This window comes from Zonotrichia leucophrys, chromosome 2 (assembly GCF_028769735.1).
Source record: "Zonotrichia leucophrys gambelii isolate GWCS_2022_RI chromosome 2, RI_Zleu_2.0, whole genome shotgun sequence".
Taxonomy (NCBI): Eukaryota; Metazoa; Chordata; class Aves; order Passeriformes; family Passerellidae; genus Zonotrichia; species Zonotrichia leucophrys.
In genome coordinates, this window is record NC_088171.1 from 11,826,580 (window position 1) to 11,852,700 (window position 26,121).

The window sequence follows — 26,121 nt, forward strand, 5'->3', positions numbered from 1 at the left end:
GAAAATATTGATTTCAGCTTTTAAGGCAGTTACTGTTTGCATTCTGAATTCTTTTCCTTTTCTAGCTGAATTAACCCATAGTTCTATCAACTTTCCTTACAGACTGGTTACAGTTGTATGCAGTCTCTGGAGTGCTTTTCTTTATTTCCAGCTGCATCACTGGACAGAACTTTGCAGAACTAGGATTTCTTAAAAATGACGAGTTCCTCCTATCCAAAAGGGAAATTATCTTGTTTCTTGACATACTAGAAGTGCAATTTGTATCTGAATTACAAGCTCCTAAACAGAAAATATTCTTAACCTACTGTTTTATTAGATGACATAGAAAAGTGGATGTTGAGAAAAAAAAAAGGGAAAAAATCTGTTCCTTGTATTTGTGTTGCCTTACAATGGCAAGATTGACTTGGCTTTCAGGGGCTCTGCCTGCCTTTCTGTGCTGAGGTTATCTGAAGGATACTGTGCAATAGTTTCATTTCTCCTCTGTGTGCCAAGGTGAACCACACAAATGCCTCCAATAGCTCTCAGCTATTCTCATGTGAGACAGATTGCTGAGCTTCTGTTTGGCTTTAGAGATGTTCACGTGCCAGTCACTGGGCCACGGGATGACAAATTACCTCTCTGCCAATATGAGAGCTGGGACAGTTCTCTCCACAGCCTCCACCAGATGGGCCTAATTAAACTATTAGCCAATGAGTGAGGTCTGATGGCTCCATTAGGAATCCTCCTGTGCTTAAACAAACAGCTCACAATAAATAGTTTTCTCAATTACAGTTTTTATCACCTCTTTTTCTGGCATATTCATTAGCAGAGTGCCTCCTCTGTCTACTTTTTCCTAATGGGACAAGGCCTTCTTGACACCATGCAAGGGTTTTAAAAGGTTATAATGGCATCAACCAGCTTGCTTTGAGGAGTTAAACCCCTTCCCACACCTCTCCCAGAGCATCATTTTACTGAACTTTACAGCAAAGATTTGTTCTCCCTGAGGATGTGTAGCTTCACCCTGTAGGGTTTGCTGCCCTGATGGGCTGGAGCCTGTCAGTGACCAGGCCCCACCCCTGCAGCACCCTACAATGCCTCCAGATCTCCTCAGATAGAGATCTCATGCTGGCACAGAGGGAAAACCTCTTCTCTTTTTTTTGTAGTCACTTCCTAGAACTTGTTTCTACTACCTTGCTAAGTATCCTTCACCTTTATCCTTACCCCCCTCTACTTTTTCTTGAAATTACTTTTCTTCCTCTTGACTCACTTGTGACCGGATGTATCCTATCTAGAAATCTTTACTCGAGGTTTTAAACTACTTCTTCCCCTCTCTTCCTCCATTTCAAGAATTTCCCTGTGAAAGGCCCTGCCTATTCATTTCTTGAATTCTCCTTTATTCTTAGTTTCCCAAGGACACCTTCACAATCCAGAACTTTCTCTTGTTCCCTGCCCAATCAGTGTAGGGAAGATGAGCTCTGCAGTGAATGCTAGTCACGATTAAATACTTTTTTTGACTCATTCTCAGAGGAGAATTGCTGCTTCGGGGGTGGGTGTTGGTACCACAGGAAACAAAGTGGATCCTTCACCCATTAATAGCACTCCTTGGCAGCAGTGTTTGACTGTTTGAAATGAGCAACCAGGATTTTACATCAAATGAGTATCAGACACGCTCCTCATATACCTCATCTCAAGCATCGTATTATTCATGTAGCTAATTAGGACTGTTTGAGCTCAAAAATAGTGAGATGCTAGCACCACAGCTTCACATATTTAATTATAACTCATTTGGTTAAGACACTGCCTAATTGCTGCAGAAAGAAACCAGTATTTACACTTACAAGTTTTTAAACATATTGGGTTGTGAACCTAAAACTGTGTCTATTTAGTCACTGAAAGGAAATGAAAAATTCAGTCATTAAGTGTGTGAGAAAACAGGATATTTCAGAGGCAGATCCTGTGATAACCTGTACCAGCCAAGGACCTGTTCTTTGGTGACTTCATGAAACACTCCTAGGTAGTAAAATTCTTCACCATTCAAATTAAATTATTGCAATACCATGTCACCATCAACTCTTGAGAATTTTATTGAGTTCACCCCATAAACTGGCCTTTTTCTTTACATTACTATTGCAATGGAGTGCATTCTGATTAAGTCCCTCACCTCATTCATTCTCTTGCACCTCTTAGGAAAGCAGATGAGTTCAGAAAGTGACTAAAATCACAGATATGTGGAAGTAGAGGTATCACTAGAATGAAAGATTTCAATCACTTGGTGTCTAGATTTTCTTTTGCTCTCCTGGGGGAATTCAGCAGGGTGTGATTATTTTGGGGAGGGGTGCACATTCTGTTTCCTCCTGGTACTTCACCAAGTTAAGGATGTGTCTTGCCTTCACTACAAGTGAGCACCTCAGAGAAGAAAGGCTCACATGGAAAAGGGGTGTGTTTGGATGGCTGCAGAGGATTAAAGAAGGGAGATTTTAAAAAGGTATGCAAGAACTTGCTTTTTTTTTTTTTCTTTCTTTTTATTGCTATTGTGGTGTAAAGGGCTCCTGGTTCTTCCACCAGATGAGCCATCAGCGGAAAGAATGAGACAATTCAGAAACAGAATACAAAGGAAGCAAGTATCTGATGAAAGTACATGACTTGATGGAAAAAAGCCCCTGTGAAATAAAACCAAAAAAATGCCTATGTTAGAGAAAGAAATACTCATGTTCTTTGAGGCAGGGAGTTTTCTCAGTCAAAATCAGGTCCATTTGCATTTAAAAGCTGGCCTTGTTTCCTTTAAAAAGTGCATGTGATTAAATATCTTCACAGAAATTACCAAAGAACACATCCTTTTAACCCAAATCAGCCAGAAACATGTTGTCTCAGGCTGCCCCACTGATTTATTTTCACCCTGGTGTTGTCAGGCAACTTCTTAGCAGCTGACTCTTTCCATACCCAAGCCCTTTTCTCTTGCTCAGCATTCCAACTCATAACTGCCTTGCACCCACCCTCCCTTCTCTGTGCCGGGAGTGGCAGTGACATTCCATGGGTAACGCTCACACAGGAAATTCAGTCACTAAGAATGCCATTTGGTACAACCTCTGAGAAAGGACAGATCCCTGGAAAGAGCCAGGAAACTCCCACCTGCTTCAGCAGGACCTCTGTAATATTTCTATTCACATGCTGCCCCAGTTTGTATGGGATACGCAGAATGCTACTGGAAAAGCTACACAGATTTCATCAATGACCACACAAACACTAGAGTGATGCATTTTCTTTTTTCTTTGTTCATCTCAAAGAGCTACGGTTATGTTCTGGGTTGTGGCTCTGTTTATTGGAGCTGTACAGTTGTAGATTTTCTTTTAGTCCTAGTCCTTAAAAAATAAAACCCTTAAAGCCTAACAACAGCGAAGAGCCCAGACCACGCATGTGTTTGGCACATCACATTTAATTGCATCTCTGAGCTAACATGGGCACGTTGTTTAAACTTCAAGTATTGGAATTGTCACATTGTAAAATTTCATTGAAGTCCCACTTCTGTGCCTGAAGTGCCATAATGTTACCCAAGTGGGGAAAAGGGTTCTTCTGAGATTGATTTTTCAGACACCGTAGTTCTGTTCAATTGAATTCACTCAAGTAGTGGTTAACATAAACACTGTGGAGAGTATGACATGTCAAATTAGCAGCTTTGCAAATCTCTTGTTAATTGTCAGCCTAATTAAAAAATTGCTAATTATAATGTTTATAACTTCAAATAACTGCTCAGCTATAAAGCATTGGCTGTCAGGTGTAAACAGGGGGACTGAAGGAAAAAAAATCAATCGACATCTGTTAATTTATCAGAGGCAGTACACCAAATTGAAAAATGGATTGCCTAATGCACTGTAAATCTGCATTACGATAAAAGACCAATTCATTTCAACACCTGTTTAATAAATGATAATGGCCATCTTTAGTGGCTAGCCCTAGGGTTTCTTCTGCCAATCAGACTTAGAATCCTGCCTTTACTTAGCATCAGACAAGAAGTTGATTGAACCATGTTAAGATGTATATAATATCTCCTCCCTTCTTCATGATGATTAAAATGAAGAGTCTTTACAGAAATTTAAAAAAAAAAATTCCTGGATTTTCTCCCACCATAGAGAGCAAATCTTCCTCATTCTTCTAAGGTTATTTTAGACACACTTAAATACACTGATCAACTAGGAAAAAAATCAAGGACCAAGTCAAATTATTCCCATCTATTGACTTTCTTTAGTAAGAGCTATAGAGCTGAAAGTCAGTTAATTTTTTTTTCCTCAAATATTTACATTGATCAGACACATGATGAACTTGTAGTTTACAGGCTACTAAATATTACTAACAAACATCAGTGTTTCCAAACTGCTGTCTTTCAGAATACCATTTAGCTCAAAGAACTGCAAAGCTTTAGAGAGTGGCTGCTCAATTCCTCAAAGTCAGATGGCATTAAAGGTTGTGATTTTACATTTGTGTATGTTACAGGGAACTGCAGACTACTCTCAACAAAGTTTGGATGAAGATACACATCTCAAGAAATAACTCAGCTTCTCCAGAGTTTGAGAAATACATCCTCTAAGGATCTTCTTGCTGTTTGCAGGATCCTCAGATACATAAAATAAATTGCTGCCTCTTGGCCTACTGTAATGCTCCCTCCTGTTCATCACTTCACACCTTCGTGCCTTTCCTGAACTCAGGAGCTCCCTTTAAACATCATCCTTGGCAGTGTGGCTGCAGTGCCATCTCTGTCCCCAAATCTGTGTCTTGATGTTCTGCTAATGGTTCTCATTTCTGGTGACATTTCCAGCATGCATCACTGCTCCCCTTTCCTGTTTAAGCACATTTTGAAGGATTGGGCACTTTATATGATAAAATTCGTCAGTAGGTCTCTAATGTGTTTCTGAGGCTGCAAAGCTCTCCTAGCATGTTATCAAGTTGCGGCTAAGTTAATATTAAGACTGTTTTTAACTTGCTGGTGGTGACAAAAGGGTCAGGTATAAATGAAGATGAAATTCTATCACTCTGATCAGGTTTTGCTTCCTGAAATTCTTATTCCCCTTTCCACTCCAACACTAAAACATGTTTTCATTTTCCATTAAGTTTTATAAGGCATTTTTTATCATTTTACAATTATGGCTTCATTTAAGAGCTTCAGACAGAGTTAGGACAAGTACAAAGACCAAAAAAAAAAAAAGCTAGTCCTTTACTCATGCATGTAATGGTAAAATCAGGGTAGACTCAAGGAGAGAGGGGCAAAAGGAGAAAAATATTCAAAACCAGTCTACAACCAAACCAGAAATCAGATCCTGACTTACATGTCTATACATCAGATTATGCTGTCCATTTCAAAACTCAGCACATTTTCACAAGTATTACATTATGGCAATGATTCTAGTAGTTGTGCTTTTCCTCAAAAAGAGACTCCTCCTCATAAAATAAAATGTAAAATCAAAGGCTTTACAGTACAGAGGTGGGGAGGGCTGGTACAGGAGAAGCAGGACACCCACAGAAACCGCTGCTTCATAACTAACTCAAAGCTTGCTGTCATGAATCTCAGGCTGGACAAAGGTGTCCAGGCATTTTTTTATATGTTCAGTGTGCTCTACCTGTAATCCTGTTGTAATTAGGAAGCAGCAGTGGCCTGCATTCCATATTTTTTTGTGGTTAGAGTTCAGCTGTAGTTTTTATTTTAGTTTTGTAAAGAAAGTAATTTGACTTTCATGTCAAAGAGAAGTACAAAATTTGGTTACTTATGGAATCACCATTAGTAAGGAATCTGCATTAGTAATTGCCAACTGTGTAAACATACATAGATAATAATAACCTTGTCCACTCTGGAATAAGCAAAACTATTTTTAATGTCATGTCTTAAATTTCCATTTTAAACCATGCACCATATACATGTATTGCCAGAAACTTCCTTCATTGACTTGCAAGGATGCAGCTGTTGTCTTAAGTCAGTTATTAACTAACTTAGTGTTCAAAATCTCTAAGGAAAGTTGTTTTGGAAGATTCTGCTTCTTACAAAAAAGATGATTCCCATATTAACACAGGGTTTTTTTACAGCTCCACATGCCTTAAATAACACCTTCTTGTGCCTGGCAGATTTTCATTACTCTTTCTGCCTTCTCCTCTTACACTGCCCCCTTCATGCTCCCCTCCTGCCTTCCCACTCCTGGTGGGGGTTAAGAGAAGTTTTGGCTGAGGTAGAGTTAATGTTACAGGAATTGGTATGGGGCTGTGTTTTGGATTTGTGCTGAACATGGGCTGATAGAGATGTTTTTGTTATTGCTGAGCAGGGCTCACACTGAGCCAAGGCCTTCTCTGCTTTTCATTCCCCACAGTGGCCAGGAGCTGAGGGGCCTGGGAGGGTGGGAGGACACAGAGCCAGGACAGGTGACCCCAACCCACCAAAGGGACATTCCAGACATACAGACATGTGTGACAAAGTGGGGGGATGAAGGAGGAGAGGGGGGAGATCTGGAGTGATGGGGTTTGTCTTCCCCAGTCACTGTTATGTGAGATGGGGCCTGCTCTCCTGGGAATGGCTGAACACCTCCCTGCACATGGGAAGCACTGAATTAATTCCTTGTTTTGCTTTGCTTTTATGTGGCTTTTGCTTTCCCTATTAAACTGTCTCAACCCAAGAGTTTTCCACCCTTTACCCTGCTGATTCTCTCCCTGATCCCACTGGTGAGAGAGTGAGTGAGTGGCTGTGTGGGGCTCGGCTGCTAGCTGGGGTTAAACCACAACACCCCAGAGGTAAAATATTATTCTTTCCCCACTGCATACAAATGTTAGCTCTTTGGCACACCTAAACACACTACTTTTAAGGCAAACCCATTAAAATTAATGTAACAGCATGTACATCCATCTGGTGTCCATAAGTCAGCCAGAAGCGAGTCCTTTGATGGATTTAGTCTGCTTTGAACATCTTATGAATTCAAATAGTTAAAAATGTTGTGACCTTCATGCCCAGTATTGTGCATAATTTTCAAGATGATAGAAATGCAAGTTATCTATTTTTCTGAATTTATATTTGAAGCATAGCGTAGCAGGCAAACTTGAAAAGCATTTTTGTAAAACACTATTTTAATCCATTAAAAAGTGAAGGAGAATTTAATTTGACATCACAGATGACACTGTTATGATCTAAAATTCCACACTAAATAGCCCCCCAAAATTACATTAAAAGCACAAACAAAAGAACACCAAGGTAAAAAACAATTTATTTCCTGTCTTAAATTAACTAAACTCTGACGCTTGAAATGAAATCACTGAATGTGTTGTGCAGCTACGTCTAAAAATATATATTATAGGGAAATGTGTCTTAAGTTTTACCCAGAATGTCTATATTTTAAGGTAGCAGCAGCACAGTCATATACTTTTGGAAACAAATTAATTCAGTTGACAATAATAGTGACAAGAAAAGTAATTTTACATTTGGATAATGAAGGCCCAGCAATTTTTTTACCTACAGAGATAAACAGCAAGTAGCAGAACTAAATTTCAAAGAAAATATTACAAATATTGTAGGTTATCTGACACCTAAAACATCCCTCAGAATAATAACAAGAAATAATCATTGCAGGCACATTAGACAAATAAGAAATAGTATGCTGGTCACACTATATGAATAATGCTATGCTATGGTTTAACCATTTTTGTAGATGGTAATCATGATTTTGGAAACTTTGGCTCATTTAGGAAATAAAATTAATAACATTTTACCTATAAAAATTCAGAGAGGAACGTGATTTGATTTTCAGTAGGACCTAAAAGGATAAATCACCATGATATTTTGATTTAATTTCAACTGGGAAGAAAATAAAGCTTGGAAAAATACCAAATACAGTAGACAATGTTATTTTACAGTAAAAATTGAAAATGTAGTTTTGTATGAAACAAGGGACAGCACTGATGAAGGCAAACCCCTACATAATATGATTGAGCATAAATAAGGTTTTTAAATATTTAAAAAGTGGAAGAAAAAGATCATGTTGTGAGGATATATTCCACATATAAGAATATATGTGTACACATAAATATAGTTAATTACATCATGAAAATTTAGTCTGTTATTGATTAAAAAATCAAATGTAAAGAGGCACATTTATTCTTATATTGGGTTTTTTTTTGCATCTTAATGTTAAAGGAGCGTTGAATACATCAGCTAGGGACATTATCCTGTTAGTCACCACATTTAGATAATTCATTTGCAATATCCAATTATCCACTGTGTTAATGCCACACATCTGTGTGCAAACCCTGCCAATGAGATCACATTCACATTCAAAAAACACACTAGACTTGTACTACTGCAAAATAAATCCCCATCAATTCATCCAGTATTTTCAGTCACTTGGTCTTTATACAGGAAGAGCACAAACATCACAAAGTCAGGCTTATTCAGCTGAAGCATAAAATAAAACCCCCTGCAATTATTTTTTGCCAATTTCCTGAATCCTCTGCACGGAAAGCAGAATTAAACATTTTGTATTCATTCTTCACCTTCCTATTTGATGTTCTGTACAAAACCTGAAGGTTAGAACTTTAAAAGATAAATGTTACTAACCTGTGTACATCATCATTTAGAGGTCAAAATAATTTTCATGAATATACTAGAAAAAGCAGTAGTGAGGAGCATATGTGGAAAGATAAAGTCTTTCTGTTGTTAGTCTGTTAATGATAAGAGAAAGAAGTGATTTCTTTGAGAACATTATCAAATAAAAAGAGCAGACATTACAGTAATTCTTACATAACTGAATAGTCCTACTGCTAAATTTCCTCTTTTTGCAATCAATTGCATGCTTAACTTTAAGCAGGCACTTTGCACATCAGTTTCATTGAAATTAAAGTGCAAGTAGCAGTGAATTTAAAGGGACTAGAAATATGCAGGAAATCAGGCATTTGTGTTTGACTGTATGCATCCAAGGAGTAAAATACTATATTGAATTTTGGACTGGAGGTAAGAATCAAGTAACAGACTGAAATCAAAAGCTAAGAAAAAGGCTCCCAGTGAAACAATGAGGGTCAGTAAACATAAAATACCAAATAAATCAGAAAATATGAATAAAGAACACAGGAGAGCAACAAGCAGAATATAGATTAATGAAGTTCAAAGCCCAGGTGATGCACTCCTTGCCCAGATAGGAAAAGGAGAGCAGTCTGTGTGTCCTGCTGCAGGTCACCCCTCCAGTGTCACACAGCCTGATGAGTCTCCTGCTGCTCCACAACACACCTGACAAGGCTTTCGCAGGGCTTCAGGCTCAGCATCTCAGAATTAGGACAGGTAATAAACCTTGCTCTTACTTGTCCACTTTATTCTATCAACCTCAAACCACCACAAGGCACGAGAGAGGACAGTGCTGAACCCAATCTCAAGTCACTTCAAGAGCTGCCAAGACCATGAAGGCTGATGGACCTCACCAGATGTTTGCTGGTTGGAGCTCATAGCTTATCTACAGTGAACTAAATGCAGATATTTGAGTACATAACAATTAGAAAGGCTACCTGAGGTCTCCATTCCCTCCTCATGGAGTTTTCCAGTTCGTGTCTTTTCTTCCACCCAAATACAAAAGAGGCGACATGCTGGAACCCACAAGATTCTGTGTAGAACTGTACTCAGTTCCACGATGGGTTTGGTAGGTAAGTCAGAAGAAAAAAATATTTACAATGGGTTTTTTGTGTGCCCTTTCTACGGAAAAGAAGAACATTATTGTTTTAAAAAAAATTGTTTGCTGAAGAAAGGACACAACCATGAATACAGTAAACCATGTAACCCAGTATGGGAAGAAAAGTTTAGTTCAAATATAGGTTCTTCTGAAAAACAAGGAAATGTAGCCAAAAAAAATACTGATTTTTTTTTTTCCAGGGGAGTAACCATTCAAAATAATCCACTTAGCTATTTTTAAATTCCTTTCTTTCTCCTTCTTTGCTCATTCTTTACGTTTTTTCCCCACCTAACTCATAGAACTATCATAGATTGCTAAGTAATTTTGAGGGTTCAAGCCACATTTTTGCATAGCTTATTTATTTAACAGCCTTTTGGTCAGATCCTTTGCAGATCCCGGATAAGTAAAATGCTTATCAAAGCAGAATGAAGGACATAGGAAGCTGCTTGCCTGACCTTTTAGAGGAGCATTGAGTCTGGTCCCACAAAACATTTTCCAGAGACCCAAGGACTTCAACAAAAATAGTCACAAAAATTCATTTTCAGCTCCTGTAGAATGCCATGTTACTAACTGAAAGTTGATTTTACCAGTGTTTACTTTACATCAGAGGAGTCCTGGCTTATGACTGTTGAGATCAGGAAAGGCAAAGGGCAAAATTATTTGGCAAATCAGCACAGATCCTCTGCCACCATTACTGCCAGTGGAATCAAGGTTTGCTTTCTCCATCACATAAAAATATCTACAGACATCAAATCCCCCAAAGCTGTTTCTGTGAAGTCCGCATACATTGTTTTCACCTGAGAGCAGAACAAACTCTACAGTATGGGAAACATAGAAGAATAAAAATTAACAACTTGAGAAGTAAGGACGGCATTGTATTCTTGCAAGTATCAAGTAAAACCTGGACATAAGCGAAGTGATGAGGGATAATTCATAGGTAAAGGTACATTTCATCTCTCTTTCCAAGTAAAAAGAAATGTTATCTGAGCTTAGTTCGTGTACCTGATCAAAAATGCTGTGAATGGAAGCTGTGTACAACTGAAGGGGTTTGATGTACAGGGAGAACCAGGAGGTTTTGAATACTGTGAGCTTTAAATAACCTACAACCAGGTCTATCAGTGAAATAGGCACTTTTCACATCCAGGTAAAGACATCCTGTTTGCCATAAGAAACAACAGCATCTCCATCATATGGTTTGCAACCTGCTTCCTCAAGCCCTATGAGGTGAACTGCTGTGGGTTAAGGGGTGAATAATCATGAGGGCCATTGAGTAACAATGCAAAAAAAAAAAAGGAATTGCACAAAGGAGATTACTGCTGAAACATAATTACAGAATTATTAAAATGCAAGTTCCAGATGGAAATTGCCGTAGCCGTTATTTCACTGATGCTTTCAGAGCACACTCAGAGGAATCAGAGCATTGACACGACAGGCTGCAAGGCTTCTTATTATGCAAAAGGTCAAAGTTTCCCTTAGATTATGTCTACTCTGTGAGTCATTGACTTTTATAGACTGAGGTGTTTAGAAAAAAGTCTCATGAAATTTATGGCAGCATAATGTTCTGGTTATAGTCAGTAACCTTATTTTAAAAGAAAATATAGCTCATTAAGTATAATATTCAGGCTATATCATATATTATTGTTTTTCATTTAAATGGTACCATAAATGTGCACTGGGCTTTAGAGCCTGGTTTGAAAAACTGCCATGAAAAATTTATACCTTAAGGACTTGCTCCTTGAAATACCTACTCAAGTGACTAACACGACTGGAAGTCTGACAGATATCAAAGGACTTCTCATACAAGGAAGGGCTTTAAGGCAAACAACCTACATCTTCAAGAGTTGCTGAGGGACAACATGGAGTGGAAAAGGTTTTTTTTTATTTTGGCTGTGGTTTTCTTTTCCTTGTTGCTGTCTTTGGACCTGCAGGTTACATGATCCTGCCTTCCCAGAGCTTTCCCAGATTTCTGCTCTTAAACCCTTCTTATCCAGCTCATTCATTTCTTCTCCAAGGATCGTACTCTGAGGATCTTATCTCAATTTTCTTCAAATCATTTTCTGGATATTCTATGATTTATTCTGTTTCTTTTTATTTCCTATATCTTTATTTCTGAGCTCATTCTGTCTATAAAACTCAACTTCTCATTTTACCTCTCAGAAATCTCCACCTGAAGGTCTCACTGCTTAAATTTGGCATCCTTAGCCTGGAAATCTTCTGAAATATTTGGAATACAAAGAAATTTCATAAAAAATAAGCATTAACCATGTAGTGAATATTTTTGCCACACAGCACAGAAAAAATTCTTTAGTTTTATGACTAAAGCTGAATACCATATATCAAAAAATAAAATAATGAAATAAAAGTTCCTTATCTGGCACTTAGCAGATCAGTTTCCAAAAAGAAGAAAAAAAGTTTTTCACATGTCTGAGGCTGAGTCTGTGCACTTCAGGGCAGATTTAGAGGATTCTAAGTGTGCATCACTCAGCCACTATAGTGCAAATAAATTGGCTGCATTTTCACAACTGATTTTTCTAGTATTAAAGTGCTAAAGCAGTTTAAGTACATTTGTGCAAATGAGTCTAGGCAGTTATTCTGGGTAACGTAATGTACTGAGAATTAAATAACTTGCAATCATGTCTGGTTGCAGTTAGGACAGATTCTCCCTTCTCCTCCCTGTCCCTCACATCCCCTTTTCTTTTAACAAGCAAATAATATAATGCTTTGATATTGGAAGCAGGAAAAGAGAACTCAAACTAAATTATACTTTTTAGGAGAGTGAACACAGCCTGTATCTTATTGGTCTCTACTCCAGGAGTAACTTTTCCTTCTTATTTAATGTGCTACTGACAGCAAAGAGCTAAGGATGTAATTTTACACATATTTTTTTCTTTATTCTTACTTTCAAAACTCAATGAACAATTATATGTTTGTATAATTCCACTACAGTTAAAAAAAAAAAAAATCTGCTTGGCAAGACACTTACCTGCCCCTTAAAACTAAAAAATTATGTGCCAGGCAACTCCAATCCCCACTGATTAACAATATCATATTCCAAATTTATAGGGTCTATTACAAGCCATCTGAAGAGCAGCCACTGTGCCAAATCTCCCTCACTCCCTCTCCAGGGAATCCTTTCTCAGATGCTCTTTTCACATCAAGTAAACAACACTTTATGTCTTTGGCACGGATAGCAGATAATTACCATATGGTTAGAAACATGCTTGCTTCATTCACTTTCCCACTGTAAACTTCCTTCATTATGACAGCTAAGGAGCATCTAGGGAGGTAAACTCTATAATTTAGCCTTCTATAAGCTTAGTGGTTTAAAAGGTCAGTGTTCATTTCAATAAAGTTAGCAGCAAGTGTAAGCGACTCTGCAGGAAATAATTTTTTATTCCAGTAGGACCAAAGGGAGGAACTGGTGCAGGAACGAGAGTCAGTATATTTTCTTATTGCAGCCAGTACAATTACAAATACAGGCTCAGGAACAGCGCAGCAGTGCAGAACAGCTAGGAAAGATTTGGGAAGGCAAGAAGCTACAAGTGGACTCTCTGTTGGTTCCCTTGGTAGTTTCCTGCCTCGCTGGTCACTGCACAGTGTGGGGCTACCCCTGGGAAAAGGAAACTGGATGGAGCCTTTGTGTGGTACCTACACAAGAATGTGACCCTTTAAACCCTGCCTGGCAGCACCCTGGACTCACAGATCTCATGCTCATAATGCAGTACACAAGAGCTGAATCTCAAAAGGAATAAGTAAACCAGATTCCAAGAGATCTGTTGGGGTCTCTGGGAGGCTCAGAAGCTGCATCCTGTGGAGCTGCTTTACAGGCAAGCTAATTATGATTTCTCCCAAGCTGAATGAACAATTTCAGCAGGCTCCCTCTCTATTGTGGTTGCTTAATCTGCGCTCCACACTGAAAGGCTGATTGGCAAATGCTTGGGAACTTGTGCCCTCTCCAAGATTAATTCTTTGTGGCCTGGCTATTTACTTAAGAGTGCAGGCAACAGACAAACCCAAAGAGAGTTGGGAGCTTCAAGCATGTTGCATCCTTTTGGTACAACTTCTAATGCTTCTCTTCCACAGCTCCTGGAACACAAAAGCCTCAAAGATCAGGCAGGAAGAAGAGGATCCTGACTCCTGTTGAATTTTATGCCCTGAGCTTTCTAAGAATCATTTTTTTGCCATCATCACCAACATTTCTTTGAAATGCAATTCATTTTACCTTTAATTTTTTGTATGCTATCTTTATTATTGGTTGAGTTGATTTTCATGTACACTTGAAGTTCTAAGTACTAAACTTTAAGGAACCTGACATTACTAAATACCTGATCCCAGTCATTACCACTTTATGAGAGTCTAGAGTATTATATATTGCATGCCTTTTATATAAGCCTAATGAAACCAGTGAACACAGCTGATGATTCTGAATGCTTTCATTTCAGATATTTGGATGATCACTTTTTTACCACATCTGTTTAGCTCCTTTTCTTTTCCTTCCTTATTGATTACCATTTCATACTGTAAAAAAAGCAAAGAGCCCTCTAGGATAAAACAGACAACCACATCAGGGGTGATAAAGGGATACTCAGCATCTAACATGAAGAGCCAGGAGATTCAGAATTTGGGTTTCAGCTCCCTCACAGCCTGGATGCACTCAATATATTGAGTGGATTCAGGCTGCCCAAAAGTGCCTGGATAAATTGAAATATGTTAAATTAAACAAGAACAAAAGTGGTAGAAGTGAGAAAAGAAGCCAGAGGATTAGAATAGCATAATATATACCAATAAGGGGGAGGCCAAGGCAGGTCAACGTCCATAAAGTCAAATGCTGGGCAAGCAAAAGGGCAAAGACAGTGACAAAGTGGAGCAGTCAGAGCAGTGCAGCTGCTACAAAGGCAAGTCCAGTGATAACACTGACTAATAGTAACTAATGTATTTCAAAGACAGAAGTGAGAATGATGATCCACCTGTTATAGACACATCATCCATCAGTGGAAATTGCCCTCTGCAATGGACATTCTGTCAGCATTTCATCTGCTCCTATTGCTTAGCTTGGGGAGGTGGCAAGAAAGAGCAAGGAAGGGGGAAGAAACAGAAAGATTCAGTAGTCTAGAAATGAAAAGGAACAGTTTTTTGATTGAGAAAAACTAAAATTTGGTATGTGTCTGTATGGCCCATTGGCTAAAGTAGCACAATACCTAACTGAGAGTGAACTTCCCAGGGTATCCCTGTATGACTTGGAAGTCCCAACATTTTAAAAGTCCTATTGCAAAACTTCTCCTGTTGCACTTGCTTGGGCCACTGTGTTCTCCATGAAGCTAGAAGGGCTTTCCAGACCTCTTACATGGGTCACAGGATAAGAACAGAGGACATCAGGGGCTTATGCCTCACCCAAAAAAAAATGTGAGTAATGCTCAGATACATTCCTGAGCCCTTTAGAGTCTCCTGTTTCATCTACACCTTCATCATCTGAAACCCCAAATGAGCACTTTCCTAATATCAGGACCCATGTTAGTGGTGTTTGATGAAAAATACTCTGTTTATCCCATTCAGTAATTTGAACAAATTTTTCCTAAGCAGAACATTTATTGTGCACCTAAATGAACTTATGCTGCCATTTATAGACTTTAAAAGGAAGGATTTTCTCCTGGAAACACAAAGTTCACTATTTGAACAGCATTAGAGAGCAATCTGGGCAGCTGGTGCCCATCTTATTTGTTTTATAGATAAGTCACCTTTCATATGAAAAAAGAGCACCTGTGGTTTTATCTACACAGAACAAGTTAAATAGCAGTGTAGTATTAGAACTGACTGCTTGCTGATCTACTTTGGAAATAATCTTCATACTTTATTATTATCATTTATATTGTATTATAATGCAAGAAATCTGTCATGATAGGCATTAAATAACACAAAATAGAAAAGCAAGGCCTGTGTTCAAGGTCTTGTACACGTCATGCCCATGGACTTGTCAGAAAACTAAGAAACTCACATCTGGAAAACTTCTTCCCCAGAGAAGGTAAGAATAGTGTAAGAACAAGATTAACTCCTAAATGCAGGACAATTTTGCTGCATACCCCATCAGAAAACTAGAGTGGAAAAATCCCTCACTTTCAAACTTATCTGTCCATTAATTATGTACAATAGGACAGATTCAATATAAAAAACATCCTTCATATTATTTAATAAAAGACCTCTGGATGAGATAAAATCAGAGGGACTGTTGCCATTAAGTACAAGTCTCCTGCTGTAACAGAAAAAGCAGAAGTGAAACAGACGCATTTACTCTGATACAGAAGAAACTGAACATTAAGCTGTAAGTTCTTTTCTTTAGCCTTTTACTGCGTGCCTAATAGAAATGGAAATGTCAAAAGGGTGTGGGCACAATCACTTGACATGTTAGGTTGGCAATGTTGGGTTAACAGCTGAATTCAATGATGTTCAAAAGTGTTTTCCAAGCAGATTCCATGACTCCATGACATGGGCTGTTACACCACTGTGCTGTCTTCCACGAGTCTCAGCGTTTCCTTTAGGCAGGCAAAGCTCTGGTGAACTATACAAGTAGCACAAGGGCATATTTATTTTGGCAACAAATCAGTTTCTGACTGCCCAGCTCCCTCAATGGAAGTGTTGAGCTGCCCCCACCACAGGCAACTCAGTCCTTCCATTCCATGCAGAGGGCCCTGCCTCTTGGCAGTGACTCTTTCTCAGCATCTCAGATGAGGATCTTCATGCTCCCTCATAGATGCTGCTGGTCAAGTTGTTCTGAGACTCAGATTTATTGGTATGATAAAATAAATAGACAGAAAACCACTCTGCCCTTTAGGGAACAGCCAGGTACCAACAGGTTTGATGGAGGTGTAACCACAACCTGGGGTGAATCTGGAGAAGAATCATACCAGAAGGTGTGGTCTTATGTCAAACTGTTAGTGTTGTTGATGGGCAATAGAACAGAAAAGAGTAAGCAGGAAATGAGGAAAAGAGTTCTCTCAGCCATATACTAGTTAGTGATGACCAGTATGGCAGGTTTTGTAAGACTGAATTAATTTGAATTAAGTGTGCAGAGAACTGACTCACATTTTATTCCCAAATGAAAAAGACAAGTTTTTTCATCTGCTGAGTGCATGCATCCAGAATGCATCAGACCTAAGAGAAAAACTTCACAATAACTGACAATTGCTATAGTCACAAATGCCAGCTCTAAATTCTTCAAGCCTTACTTTTTATTTATTTATTTGTTTGTTTGTTTGTTTATTACTGCTCTCTGAGCTTTTCACAAGCTAGCTTAAATTTTTATTGAATACAGCAAGAAGAGGTAGAAAATAAAATTCTGAATCAGTGAAAAAAAACAATGGCATGTTTTTGGGTCACTACACTTTGGTAGGTATAAAACCTACACCAAAATATTTTTTACTGGATACTTGTGGCCTGTGATGACATTATAAATTATTGAGGCTTAACAGAGTAGTTTCAATAATTGATTTAAGTGTGTATTAGACAAAGCCAGGACCAAAAGATACAAACATGTGAAAAAATACATTAGGACTTAGACAACAGTGAAATTAAATTAATAGCAAAATTGGAGTTAATCAATTGAGCAAAATGATAGGAAGGTTGCATAAGAGAGTTGAATTGAAGCACTTTCTCAGCAATCTGTTTCTGCAGTGCAGCTGCTGCACGTTTGTGTAATAACAGAGCTGATGAGCAGCTCATTTGTATGAAACTGAAAGCAAGTTAATGTTGTTTGGGTTATGGTGGGAGTCTGCAGCTAATGCACAAAGTGCCTCCACTGCCTCAATGCAACACTCTGGAACTTCTCACAGCTATTAATGATGGTTTTGGCAAGGTCATGGGAAGCTCAAAGGCCACATTTCCTTTCTCCAATCTTGTGCTTTTCCTACAGCTTCTCTGGAAAGAGCAGGATAAGGTGGGGATACAACACTGTGTTAAACCTCTCTCACTTTCCTCCATCACCTGGGGCAGCCACGCTGCCCCTGGCAGTGCAGGAATTGCTGAGTAAACTCAGCAATTGAGAGGTGCCATCACTTGTTTTAGTTTAGTTTGATGTTGCTTTTCCAGGGCTTCATGCAGCACTACCTGCAGCACAAAGGCCAGCTAGGTGCTCAGGAAACAATCTGTGTTTTTATTGCCTGTGGCCATTAGGAGTGTTTGCATTCACCTCAGTCCAACACAGCTTGTTAAAAATGTACATATTTTAGATTCACAGTGTACCATTTATTTTAACAGGTCTGTGAATGTAGTCAGGTAAGAATAAAGCACATTATGGCATCTACGGATGCATGTATGCAGCTGGCTATAGTCAACTCTCTGCATCTGATCTAAGATTTTTGGCAAAAAATATTTATTCCAGTCCAACAGATTTTAAAAAGTAGTTTCAAGGTGAGAAGAACTTGTAATCAGCAATGGAAACTCTAAGCAGCCAGGTTACAAGAATAATTGGATACAGGGTCATGTACAGGAGACCAGGTCCCCTGACACTGTGAGCTGCAGACTCTGAGCTGCTTGTGCTCTATGGGAAAATGACTTCTTTGGGCCTTGCCAGCTGGATGGATTGTAAAACTCTGGAGCTGATATAAAAAAGAGAAATAGATGTATTATTTTTCTTCCCTCACTGTGTTGTGGTATTAAATAACAGCAATCATGAGAGCAGTAACTTCCAGAGTAAATAGGATTGTGCCTATGAATATATGCAAACCTACTACATTGTAGCATAATAGTAAATAATAGCAAAATGTGGTAAAACAGTAAAGTAAGAAAAAAAAAGAAAAGTTAAAATCTCTTAATGGTAAAACTAGAGAGTTAGAGCTTCTTTTTAAAAATTGAAGAATTTTGGGCAACCGCAGCACTGACATAAATCAATGCAATCCACTGACCCCACTGGGGTTACTTTTCCTCTGTGACCCCATTGATTCCTCACCTAAATCCTCGTGGCCCCAAGAACAATGGAAGAGAAGCAGGGGTGTTCCCTGCCCATGAAACCCACCCAAGGCTGGGGCTGTCCCTGTGGCAGAGGGACAGAGCTGCTCCAGCGTGGGGCATCCTGCAGTTCCCAATGGATGTTGGTGCCCCTCGCCCTCCACCTGGGTCTCTGTGCTGGCATCTGGGGCCCACATGGGGAACAGAGATTCCCCCCCATCAGGGCCATGATGGAAGGTCAAGGACAGTGAACATCCCAGACCAAACCTGAACAGCCCCCACGTGCTGGCTTCAGCTTGCAGGCAAAGGAGAGGGGTTCGGCGTGTCACCTCTATTACTTTGTGCTACACATGCAGAATTTGGGGTGTGCTTTGCTGGTAAATAAAGAACTGAAAAGTTAATTATAGATGCTAATCATCATTATACCTTTATCAAAGGTAACTTATAGGAAAATCATAATTGCAAGTATCCAATGTGTTTCAGTGAACACACGGGCTTAAGCAAGACTGTGTATACATTAAATTATGCATGTTCCAAAGGATCGAACTGATTTGTGCCTACCAGTGGTTACTGAACACAGCTGCTCAGTGTAACTTCTGGTTCTGGCATTCCCATAACCTTCCTCCTTTAAACACACAGGAAGGGAAGATTTCCTGCCTACCCTGTACACTGTTTAAGCTCTGGCTTCCAGACCTGAGCTAACACAGCAAGTATTTCTCTGGACTGAAGAATCTAAATCCCACTTCTAAGACCAATGGCCAAGTAATGAGCATAAAAAAAAAAAAACTTAAATTGAGATTTCACAAGGAAAAGCGTTGGTGATCCTGAAATTCCTAACTTCCACCAATTTGAACAAAACAGACTCACAGTGACATTTGCATAAAAATTTCTCATATTGAAAGCTCAGAATTTTGAGGCCAAATTAAATGAGTTTTATTTGTTTCTTGCATCATCTCTAGCCAATTATGAACATTTCTTGCAAGGTGCCAGGCAGTAATGATCACTGGATAATACAGAAACTATAGACAGGTAGGCATACAGTCTCAATAATCCAAGATCTGTATCCACATAAAAATGTCCTTGCTCGAATTCTGCCTCAAGGCTTATACATTCCCTTGAACTAAAATATCTACTCTGTTATTTACTGCATTACTTAAATAAACTGCTTCCCTATATTTAGAGAGCCTCATAAATGGCATACTTTGTTGTGCAGTGTACGAGCTTGTGTGCTGGATCATACATCACTCCGCTTTACTAGATGTCAGAATTTAAAGCAGATCACAGCTCTTTCCTCTCTGGGAGACAGAAGGAAAACTGGCAGCTCATGCCACAGCAAGCTGAACTACTATTTGTTCTGATTCATTTCACTGTGACTGCATCAACCTGTTGGTTATAAAACCTAAATATAATTATCTAGGCTGACATCTTTTAGGTTTTGATCCTGTCTCCCAAGCTTTTTAAAAATTATTATTTCCAAAACGGAGGCTTTATTGCCCCCTGTTCTTTAAAGAGGTCTAGAAGTTCAAAACACATAATGTCTCACACAAATTCATCTGGGGTCAGTGGGAGTAAAAGAGAAATGCTATGTTTTGAAGTTAAGTATGCAAGGACAATTAATCTCTGTGATGCCACCAGATCCTTTGCATGACCACAGATGTCTGGGGGAAAGGCAGGGGCAAGCAAAGGATTGACTGCTGAAGAAATATATTTTATTATTAACTGTTTTAAAGGGATCCGGATAAATACACATTTAAAATACTGCTGAATAACCTTAGGTATGTGCAATTTGGGAGTTATGCTGTGCAGGCACAAGTGCATCATAGCTTAGATGGTTCAGACAGTGCTGCAGAAACCAAAGCAACACGTGGCCTTCAGGCTAGAATTCCTCAGGGAGCTGCAAGTTGCAATGTTGGTGTACAACTCTGGGCATCCTTCAAGATATGTGAGAGAGACACTGAATGGCAGAATGAAAGAGTGAATCACAGAATCATAGGATGGTTTGGGTTGGAAGGGACTTGAATGATCATCTCATTCCAATCGCCCTGCCATGGGTGGGGACACCTTCCACTATGCCAGGTTGCTCAAAGACCCATCCAACCTGGCCTTGGACACTGCAGGGATGGGGCAGCCACAGCTTCTCTGGGCACCCTGTTCCACTGCCTCACCCCTCTCACAGTGAGGAATTTCTCCCTAATATTTAAACTAAATCCACTCAGTTTAAAATTGTTATCCCTCATCCTGTCACTGTTCTCCCTGATAAGGAATCCCCACCTGTCTCTTCTGCAGGGTCCCTCTAAGGACTGGAAGGTGCTAGAAGCCTTCGGAGCCTTCTCTTTTCCAGGCTGAAAAACCCCAACTCTCTCAGCCTGTCCTTACACAGGAGGTGTTCCAGCTCCCTGATCATGTTCATGACCCTCTTCTGGATTTGCCTGAGCACGTCCACATCTTACTTTTGCTGGGGTTCTAGACCTGAACATAGCATTACTGGTGGGATCTCACAAAAGTAGAGTAAAAAAGCAGAATCACCTTCCTTGACCTGCTCGCCATGCTTTTGATGCAGACCCAGCTGTGGTTGGGCACCTCCTTGAAATCATTAATAAATATTGTTATTTCAGGAATGGCTCACGTACTAAATCGAGGGACTGGACTAAAAGAACTCTACTGAATTCTCTTTTTCTTTTTACAAATAACCCCAAATTGAAAATACAATCTTTGTGAGTGTAAAATAAGACAATTCCTTCAGAAGTGAGGGCAAAAGCTTGGGATTTCTCATCAAAACTGAAGTCAAAGAATTTTTAGAACAAAATACTATACTGAGGGGTAAAATGAAAATGATTGATTTCACTGATTGTCAAATAAATTCAAATGCCTTCTACAGCACCACTAATAGGGTCCAACACCACTTGTACTCCTCCAGATACTGCCTTTTTCCATTTTATAAAAGAATCTAGTCAGCTTCTACTTAATCCAAAATTTTTCCATCTCCAAACAAGTCAAACATAATTTCTGCTTTCCATGGTACCTCACATAAAGCACATGTGTTACCTTGAACCCTGTCTTAGGTCAGCCACTGATGACTTCTACCTAGGGACTGGTCTTATTCTACAACAAAGCTGCCCTGTAGGAAATTATGCCTCTTGTTCTTTTTGACATCTGCCTGTGGCTTTCTGTGTTTCACAGCAAATGACAGACTAAGAGAAGTGTTCTCATTGGTCTCCTGACCACTCACAGCCTAGAGCACCTGAACTGAATTTAGCACTGTGTGAGATGCACAGAGGGCCTTGTCTTTTTCCACTTTACTAAAGTATGACCTTCTGAAATAACTCATTTCTCCCACTTTTTGTTAATTATAAGGCTTCCAGTTGCTACTACAGTATTTTGCTTGGGGACAGAGAAGAGCTATCCTTAGCTCAGCATGCAATGGGGAATTTGACTTTGTTAAATGTAAAAGAATGGGAATATTTTTCCTCTTAGTTTAGTAAAAAATAGCAAAGCCTAAGGTATGTCATGTCGGTATGGATCCAAACTGAATCTAAGGCATGTCTTGAAACAATGTTTAGAGGTCAAGTATTTAAAATACCTTAAATCTTCTTATGCTAACCTGGTGTGTTAGTTGATTTTGTTACTGTTGATGTGCTTTTTTTAAAAATTTTTATTTTGAAGCCTAGGGTTTATGAAAGAAGGACATTGAAGGGACAAGGAAGACACCAAAAGGCTTCCCACATCCTGCAGCAATTCCAGACCATAACCCAAACAGAACTTGTGATCTGAGACTGGGACTGCTCACAAGACCCTGGAAAGAATTTAAAACAAATGCACTAAAAAATAATGGTTCCTCAAATGCTATAATGATAGATGCAGAATTTTAACTTGAACTAGTTTTAGGTACACATAAAAATGGACTCTTTCAAGTATTATTAGGAAATGGCTATGAAAAAATGAGTGACTTAAGGTGCAGGATATGAAGGAAATCTGTGTGCTTTTTTTGTGTGAAGCTGAACAACTTTTTCACCTTTTCTGAAGGGTTTTGAAAGCTTTTTACTCTTTCAGGAAAGATATGAAAGCATAGTCTATGCCTTAAATAAAAGCTGAAAAGCAAATAAAAAGAATCCTCATTCCTTCTCTTCTCACTCACCACTTTCCAAGGCCCTGTATGAGAAATACTAAAATGATTGTTTCTTAACTACATGAACTTTGCAATATTATTAAAAAACTGTAAAAAGCAAATTAAAGAAATGCAATGGGATTTATGTGTGTGCATACATACTTCTTTGATCTACTTCAATAAACAGTCCTATGCTGGTAGCAGCAGATAAAATAACATTCTCCCTGTCTTTATCTTATAATCACCATCCAGCCTTCCTCATGCCACTAATGATCCCCTCAGGCAGGCACCTGGCCATGGAAATTACCAGGAACCAAACCAGCAAGTCACAGCTCAAGCAGAACTGCAGAGGCCAGAGCAGAGCCTGGCATACTCAACTCTCTGATAAACACTTCAAAAGTTAAAGGGGAATCATGACAGGACTGCATGAGGCCCACTGTCAGCATCTCCTGAATGTTTAATAGTTGATCTGAAGCTAAACAAGTACACAAGATGTATTTTTTCTCATGTTCCAGTTCATTTGAACTTTAATCATTTAGAAATTGGAGTTTCAAAACCCGGGTTTGAGTTGACATTATTTAACACATTTTATAGGAACATCCCCATGACGTAGGGCTTTACTTTCTGTACTGTTTCTTTACCTATTTTCCTTTTTCTAATTTCTCTTCTGATATCCTCTTCCAGTAATGCTCAACCAGCCATTCCCTTTTATTAGTAATGCTAAAATGAATGACACTAATGTGAACAGCATAAAACCTACATTGACCTACTTTTATTAAATGAAGGAGAATAGGCCTGATAGATTGTCCATTTTACTCTTCTATTGAAAATTACTGGTATTTCTTGCCATGATCTATATATACAGGTTATGCTTAACTCTGTTTGAAAGCAACATAAATATGTTCTTATTCATTCCCTGTTCTGAATTACCAGCCATTCAAGAAATAGCCAAAATACGTGGTTCCAAAAATTGGAAAGGGAAAGAAAAACATGGAACAAGGAAGCAGATCACCAGCTTGACATAATTAAATGCCACCTATGAAGTCAGTATAACCCAATGGCATTTTTTAAGAAAATGAAATACCCTTAGGCATTTACCTGCTCAGGTAATTTTTGCTTGTTTCTCTTCTTCACGTGTCCAATTTTAAAGGTCCAATCCTGACTGAACTGCTGAGAATTCCTCCCTAGCATCGGTTTTAGCAGAATAGAAATGCCCTTTAACCACCTCACTAAGGTTTGCCAAGAATCACAGAGTTAGACCCAATAATTAATTGCTGTCTGACAAGACCTGATGTCACAGAGTAGCCTTCGGATGCTCACCTGCAGGCTGCATGCTCACCTTCTGCAATGCCTAAAAGTAACAATGCCACAGGAATATTGCTATTGCTTTCAAAACAGCAACCAGGAGATCCTAAATCAGATCAGGATCACATCATCCAGGCATAATTTAATGGTCCCTAAAGGGCTCAGAGCACTAAGAGATTAGAAATAACAGTGATGGCAGTTATGTCTGTCCTGGCAGACCCAGTGCAGAGGGGAGGTGAGCAGAGTGCCACAGTCACACAAACAACAGCAGCAGAGCCAGAAATCAAACTCGGGGTTCCTGAATTTAACAAAGTCATCTTTCTAATGAGCTTTGCAAGCAAACAAGACACATGTGCAACTACCCAACTGGTTCTACTGCAGTTCGTAAGGTGAAATTTAAGAACAAAATAGAAAAGAGCTGTTCTGAAAAATCTGCCCTAAAAATCCCAGTCTTAAGTACCAAGAAAAATCAACACTCACTACCTACAACTGCATGCTTTAGGGGGGAAAAAAGTCAAGCTGGTGTTCACAGATTATTATTTTTTAATAGTTCTGGCCTCAAAGCAGTAGCTCACATTCCCAATATTATAGGGAAGGAGGAAAGCAGAAACATATCAATCACTCCACAAAGAGGCTTGTCAGGGTGTGGGTATTTTTCTTTTGTAGCATTTTCTTCTCAGCAGCTGCCCACGTACAGTCTATCAGGAGATACCTCAGGTGTCCATCAGAATATTCTTCTGCATTCTCTCCACTGCTGGTGCTTGAGCTTAATTTATTTGTCAAGTGCTCCTCTGGGAGCAGGACTGGTTGGGGGGAACAGGGAGGAATGTGTTCGTTTCATCATGATACTGGCCCATCTCCCTGCTTTCTGTCAGCCTGCAAATATTTACATCAGACCTGCTGGATTACTGCATCTTTTAGGATTTTTTTGCAATTAATTCAGTCTCAATGTTCTCCTCATTTCCATACTTTTCAAATGTCATTTCATCTCTTTTGATCTGCTTCCATTTCTTTTCTCCCTTCTCCCTCTTTGCTTTCATGCTCTTTCTGAATTTTGAAATGGATTTTGTTGGTTGATGGAGGCATTTGAATTGCTTTCAGAGACTGGGCCTTGGAAACATAGTATAGCAGCATGCTTAATCACATTTCTCACCTAGAGCCTGTATAAAAAGGGTGATACATAGGGTGTGAGGTTGCAAAGCTACTAGTGAAGATGAGCTAATGCACCCTGGCCAGCCTTAATTAGAGTCTCTAAGCCAAACCCTTTCCTCCTCTGACCATGAGTGTGTCAGCCTATCAGTTTTATAGCAGCTGTCAACCTCCTCTGACTAGTTTGTCTTCATCTTTCCTATTTTATGTGTTGACACAGTACCAAAAGAGTAATTTCCCTGCAGCCAAGGGATCCTTCACTCTGCAGACAGAACAAAAAGTGCCTCTTCTAGAGGGCACCTGACTCTACCCCAGGAGGGGCCATGTATGGCATGAACCACTGCAAGCCTTGACACCCTGCACCTTTGGGATATGGCAATCTGGCATTTCAAAACATACCTGCTTTTAAATGTGTCCCCCCCCCCACATATATATACACACATATATGTAGAGATATATACACCCACCCCACACCCCAAAAAACAAACCAACATTTAAAAATCAAAAAATCGGCAAAAAGACCCCAACCCTCCCTGAAAAAACAGACCAAAACATGAACCTATACTAAAAACAAAGCTCCCCAAACCATCACTGCAATAAATCCACTGCTGGAGTGTTGGCACCCAACATGAATTGCCAAAGAGGGCAGAGTGAAACAACTTCTTTTTCTATTTCAAACTAGTTGAGGAAGGCTTATCAATTGTGTGTGTGTTTCCTAGTGGAAAGCTTCCAACCAGCTGTGCAACATGTAAATCAAAATGTGCCTACTTAATAACAAAGGCTTGTTTCCATCGGGATGGATGGATAAATTGCTTTCTGCCTGAGGATAAAGAGGACTGGGCTTTAGGTGTGTAAAAAATGGTAAATACTTCTCTTCTGCTTTTGTTCTTTCCCAGCCAAAAGCATCTTAAGAGAGCCATCTGTTTCATTGCCACAGAAAGGAAAAAAAATTAGGGTTACCAGGCTGCC

General features: G+C 39.2%; 1 protein-coding gene across 1 annotated transcript in view; it reads right to left on the minus strand.

Moving 5' to 3' along the window:
- The window catches only part of ADARB2 (adenosine deaminase RNA specific B2 (inactive)), a 313,951-nt gene that overhangs the window by 268,090 nt on the left and 19,740 nt on the right, over positions 1–26,121 (minus strand). The window lies entirely within an intron of this gene.